Source organism: Ovis canadensis, chromosome 5 (genome assembly GCF_042477335.2).
Source record: "Ovis canadensis isolate MfBH-ARS-UI-01 breed Bighorn chromosome 5, ARS-UI_OviCan_v2, whole genome shotgun sequence".
Taxonomy (NCBI): Eukaryota; Metazoa; Chordata; class Mammalia; order Artiodactyla; family Bovidae; genus Ovis; species Ovis canadensis.
Window position 1 is genome coordinate 101153483 of NC_091249.1, and position 6000 is coordinate 101159482.

A 6000-nucleotide genomic window follows, 5' to 3' on the forward strand; every position below is an offset into this window, starting at 1 on the left:
CAAGTTCTGCTCTTTTTCTCTCTCAAGGCAAGTCAGGTGTTATCTAGGCTAAAATGCCTAGACCCGCATGTCTTCTACATGTCTCTTTTCTGGCCAAATACCAGCTTGATAACTAATTATTTTCATTATTAACCTGCTTACATTGTAGCAGATTGACTTATGTTTTAAGGTGCTAATAGTACTGATTAATGGTTCATTTTTGTTTTGGATATATACAAAAGAATGAATCATCTGATGCTATAAAATTATTCCCTTTTAATATAAAATGCTAGTAATCAGCACATTTATTTAAATGGAGATACATTCCTTTCACTGTAGACATTTATGATATTTTATATTATATGTAAAAATAAAAACCTAGCAAAAATGAAAAGGCATATCCTGTGATAAGTGAAAGGTATTTTTTGAAACCCATTTACGTTGTTCTTTGCCAAAAAAAGGAAAATACAAGTTGAGGGATAGAGCTTTTATTTCAGCAAAACTGATCACTTTTTTGTGGAAATAAATCATATAAAATATTCTTATAATTTAGGATCATGTGTTTGATGTCTCTGAAATATTGTCCAGTCTACTATACAATATTCAGTTAACTTGAGTCCTCAAACTTGCTGTCAGATGAGGATTGGAAACAAGTTATTTAAGACTCTTTTTCTCCCTGCAGAGGTTTTAGAAATTTATCACTAATGCTGGAGAGTGGGAATATATGCTCTTTGAAGGCGATGTCTTCTTTATAAGTGTGGACAAAAGTAGCTCAGGTAACATAAGAGCCCAAAGAGCAATCCCTTAGAATTCAAAAGTTGGCTAGCGCTTGAAAAGTTTATGATTCTTTTTATAAGAGTCAGTTCAGTGTTGGAATTTCGTGCTAACCTTGTGTATGTTCTCCCTGTCACTGATTGATGTTGGGGCTCTGACTTATTGCAGAGAGATGTAATTTATGGACTCCCTTGGCATTCTGATGGTTTTTAATTCCTGTCCATTATTTGTGAATTCTGTCCTCCTTTAACTTGTCTATAAATTCTTACTCTCTGTATAGTTGCCTATGCAGGGTAGAGAACGTCTTGTGTGAGTTGGTGTTGTGATGCTTCATACTGGTGGTTGCGAGTGATTTTTATATTCTAAGAGAATCAGATCAGAAAAGGTGAATTTATTTGGTCAAAGCAGTAGATGTCCTTTCTCCCAAGTGTTCCAAACCCTCCCCCATGCCCAGACGCCGGAAGTTAAACAGGCTTAATCTAAGTGGCAAGAAAGGCGGGAAGCGTGCCTAGGCATTATCCAGGTGTTTCTCTCTTTCATGTGACCTTTAGTTCTACTCAGTTTTCCATAGTTCTTTGTACAGAAATGTATTTTACTTTATGTAAGTTTTTTAACCGCCAATACTGCTTACTTTTATTCTTCCCTTAAGGATATCCTGGACAAACAATGGAAACCCCCCTTTAATTTTCCTCTGAAGTCCCTATACTTGTATACAGTGACATTGGAGAATGGCCCAGCTTGACTGAGGAAGGCTTTCGAAGAGTCTTTTGTGTGGTGCAAGGACTGGCATGAAGAGTGAGGAGGACAAAATGAGCCAAATTCTCTATTTTCCTTTTTATCCATTCCTGCTCCTCCTTGATGATCTTTGCTGCCTGGTTTCATCTGCAGAGCAGCCAGATACCCATCCCTGCAGATGTGTTCGTGTTTGGGGTTGGGCTTGGAGGAGGAGGGGCGGGTATAAAATGAGAGAAAGTGAGTGAAAGGAGGACTTTTTAATACGCAGATTGTTTGAACACCATCACACTAGCCTGTTTTACTGCCCTCTCCCTGGAGAAGGAAATGGCAACCCAGTCCAGGATTCTTGCCTGGGAAATCTCTTGGACAGAGGAGCCTGGAGGGCTGCAGTCCATGGGGTCACAAGAGTGGGACACGATTTAGTGACTATACCACCACCAGCTACCAAATTCTCTGGTCAGCAAGTATATCAAGGAAAGCAGTTTAACATTTTAACCTGCAGAACTTTTTTTTTTTTTTTTTTTGATCATTGCTCTATATTGAGTAAACCACACCATAGCCTAGAAGCAAGAATGTGTAGATACTTCTGATGAGGTCTGGAGATACCCTGGTGGTCTCTTAACTCAGGCTGAATCTATATGAAGCCAGTGAATTACCTGTGTAATGTGGTTGCCTTTCTTCCCTACTTGTTATTTAAACATAGTACAAAAACCATCCTGGATAACTTGGGTCTTAGCTATATATATATATATATATATATATATATATATATATATATATATATATATATATATATATGATGTAGGGGTATGTGTATGCTCAGTTATGTCTGACTCTTGGTGACCCCATGGACTGTAGCCTGCCAAGCTCCTCTGTCTGTGGAATTTTCCAGGCAAAAATACTGGGGCACGTTGCCTTTTCCTACTCCAGGGGATCTTCCTGACCCAGGGATCAAAGCTGTGTCCCTTATATCCCCTGCATCCTCTGCACTGGGAGGCAGGTTCTTTACCACCAGCACCACCTGGGAAGCCCAAAGTGTTAAGTATTAGTCTCTTAGTTGTGTCCAGCTCTTTGCAACCCCGTGGACTCTTGCCTGCCAGGCTCCTCGGTCCATGGAATTCTCCAGACAAGAATACCAGAGTGGGTAGCCATTCCCTTCTCCAGGGGCTCTTCCCAACCTAAGGATTAAACCCAGGTCTCCTGTACTGCAGACAGATTCTTTTTTACCATCTGAGCCACCATGTATTTTAGTATATGTGAAGAGCATAGCCATGCACTTAAGAGGCTCAACCTTAAAGTATTGCTGTTCCCTAAAATGAGGTCAAAAGATACCGCAACAACAAATTGCAGAGCATATATCCCTCTCATACTTATTCAATTAGATTTTTGTTGGGGGGTTAATGCAGCCACAAAATCAGACAAAGAAGAAAAAGGACAAAGAAGAAAGAGAATAAGTATTTGGAATTCAAAAGCCAGAAATCTCAGAAGTTTGATTTTTAATTTGTTGAACATATTATCATTTTGATTTTAATATGCCAATGCTTTGTATCATTTCAGTCGTTTTGTGTGATTTTATAATATTATTTAATACATACATATTTTATAAGTTCTCATTCCTGATACAGAATTAAGTTTTTGTCATTAATGTGGTTGTAAACTTGGAGTGGGTCTCCTGATTCACTCACCATGTAGGAAAGGTTTTGTTTTCAGCTTATTGGCTGCTTACCTAGGAACTATCCAGGCTTGTTGATATCCTAGCAAAACACACCCTGTTGGCTCTTATTGCTTAAATATTCTCACTTCTAAAATTACCACTACACCATTGGGGGTGAATGAATACACGATTACAATTTCAATTTGACAGTTTTAAAGGAAATGGCATAGGGGTTTAATTAGACCCTCTCCATGTGCTTCATTGATTCTCAGATGGGTTTTCATTCTAGCATAAGCAGATGTAGGTTCTAACATAGAAGTTAGATTCTCTTGTACCTTGTTGGGTTATTCAAACCAGTAAAACAGCCAACAGTTAGTTGCCTGAATATGCAAAATCCAAAAGGAAACTGGCTTGGGAATATTGAGAGGTAGTGTTCCTTCACTTCCTTTCCTTTATGAAATAGGAAGATTGAAGTCATCAGGAAAATAATTACTCTTATGTCACCTGATCTTTATGCTATATAATGAAGAAGGAAATTAGGCTACCATGAAATATTTTCATTTTGGCCAATAATAGAAACTTCCTGACATTATTAGAAAAGAAATATCATAGTTTTTTCTTTTTTTGAGCTAAACAAAATACCCAATTAAGAAAGGTATGAAAGCCATGGTTAAAATTATTAATAATTACTAGAGATTTTAAGAGGGAGACTTATTATAACCCTTTGAAGATTTTCTTTGAAATATATTTTTTCTTAACATGAGGGTTATATGCATTCTCATTTTAGGATTCTAGAAATCCCATTGTTTCGCCCAACAAATACATTGCAAAATTTTCTAAAAATTCAGTTTGGGAACAAATTAGCAGTAGCAAGAAAATGATTGACGTTGACCACAGACGTCTGAGCCATTGGCATGTCTGCACAGTAGAGAGTGTCATCATAGACTCCATAGTATGTGAGTTGAGAAATACATGTCAGTAACTACCTAGTCTCCTAAGTCATCAGGTCCTCCCTCCACATCAGGACCTGCACAGAGGCAGGGCTGTGACTCTTTTGTGTTGTCTTGAACCCATTTTCACCAAGCCTTCCAGTCCTCATTCTTCTAGTCTCCAACCTTATGTTTCATCTTCCGCACGTGGATTCCATTATCATTTTGTCTGCTTTTTCAAATCAGTCCTGTTGCCTCAACTTTACTCTTCCCTTTCCTCTAGCCTCACTGTGTTAGGTAACCCTTGGTCCTGTGAGGCTCCAGGCTGCTATCAACCAGGTATAACTTCTCACCCATGGTGCCTTACGCAATTGTCCATTAGTTTTATTCCCTGAAGAGAACCTAGTGAGAAAGTGGTGTCATTTGTTTTCCTGGAGAAAGTGTATTGTGTTGAGGTGGAAGACACAGAGAGGAGAGAGAAAATTATCAGGCAGAAATGGAATATACCTACCAGCAAGTTGTGTATGTACATATATGTTATATTTATTTAAATGTTTACAGCATTTGGTGGCTCAGATGGTAAAGAATCTGCCTGCAATGTAGAAGACCCATGTTTGATCCCTGGGTTGGGAAGATCCCCTGGAGAAGGGAATGGCAATCCATTCCAGTATTCTTACCTGGAGAATTCCATGGACAGAGGAGCCTGGCAGGCTTCACAGTCTTTTTGTGTCCGAAAAGAGTCGGACACAATTGAGTGACTAACATTTCACTTCACTTCATTTACAGCATTTACTGCTTAAACTTTTCTCTCTCTTTTTAAACTTCACTGGCAGGCATACACTCATTTGAGTTTTATAGAAAAAGTTTAAAATTAAAATATGTACAGTAAGATCTCCAAATTTTAACTTCTCAATTTACCCATTAGAGCCATGGTGTGCTTCCTGAAATATTAAAGAAATTTTTGTCTCTTTGTACTCTATTTTCTAAAAAATTGGACAACAATTAAAAAATGAACTCTGGCTTATACCTTGCAATCTGTGTTACATTTATTACCTTTAGAGTCAATATATGCATATAAAGATGGTATAAGATATATATGAATGAACATATGAGATTAATATGTGAAATATATTCATTTGTTATCTAGAAGTCCTGTTTTCCTTAATCCTTCCTCTATTTTACATATTGTATAGTTATTAATATAAGGTAGAAACTGCTTATATATTCTGTGCTTTCAAACTTTTTTCCTAGAGAATATTTTATTAAAACTTATATGTCTTATGTCCTTTCCTGAGGTTTATGAATTTACATCTAGGTACGTGCTACCTTTGGTGAGATCTACCTGAAGTAGGTAGAAATCTGATTCTATTTCTATAGCAATGGTATTTGCAACTCATGTTAAATATAAAGAGGCATTAGGATATGTCATCATTGTGATAAGTCATTCCACCTACTTGTAAAGAGTGGCCTCCAAGTATCCCAATTTAGGGGGAAAAGAACAAGGCCAAACAGCTACAAAGGAACATTCATATTATAAAGCAATGATAATAGTCACAGCTGCAGAATGTTTTAAATATAAAAGCCTTTTTTTTTAAAGCACACATCCAGTGAGGAGGATCACACAGCTATTAATTGTCATCAATATAAGTATGAATTTGAGGTATAAATATACTGATTTGTCCCAGACCATTTGACCAGCAGTTATATTGTGCTGAGCCTTTGACCCAGCTTTTTGATTCTCAGGTGGTAGGCCATAGGTAATCTAAGGAAAGAAGATGAAGAAAATGACATTAGAGTGATGCAGAGGACCTTCAGACTTTGGGATCCTTGAGTGGCTCACTTAAGTTGACTTGAAGGAGGTCCCAGTCTTCCTCCTTTTCCCTTCCCTGTTCAGTTCCATTCACTTCAGTCACTCAGTCGTGTCTGACT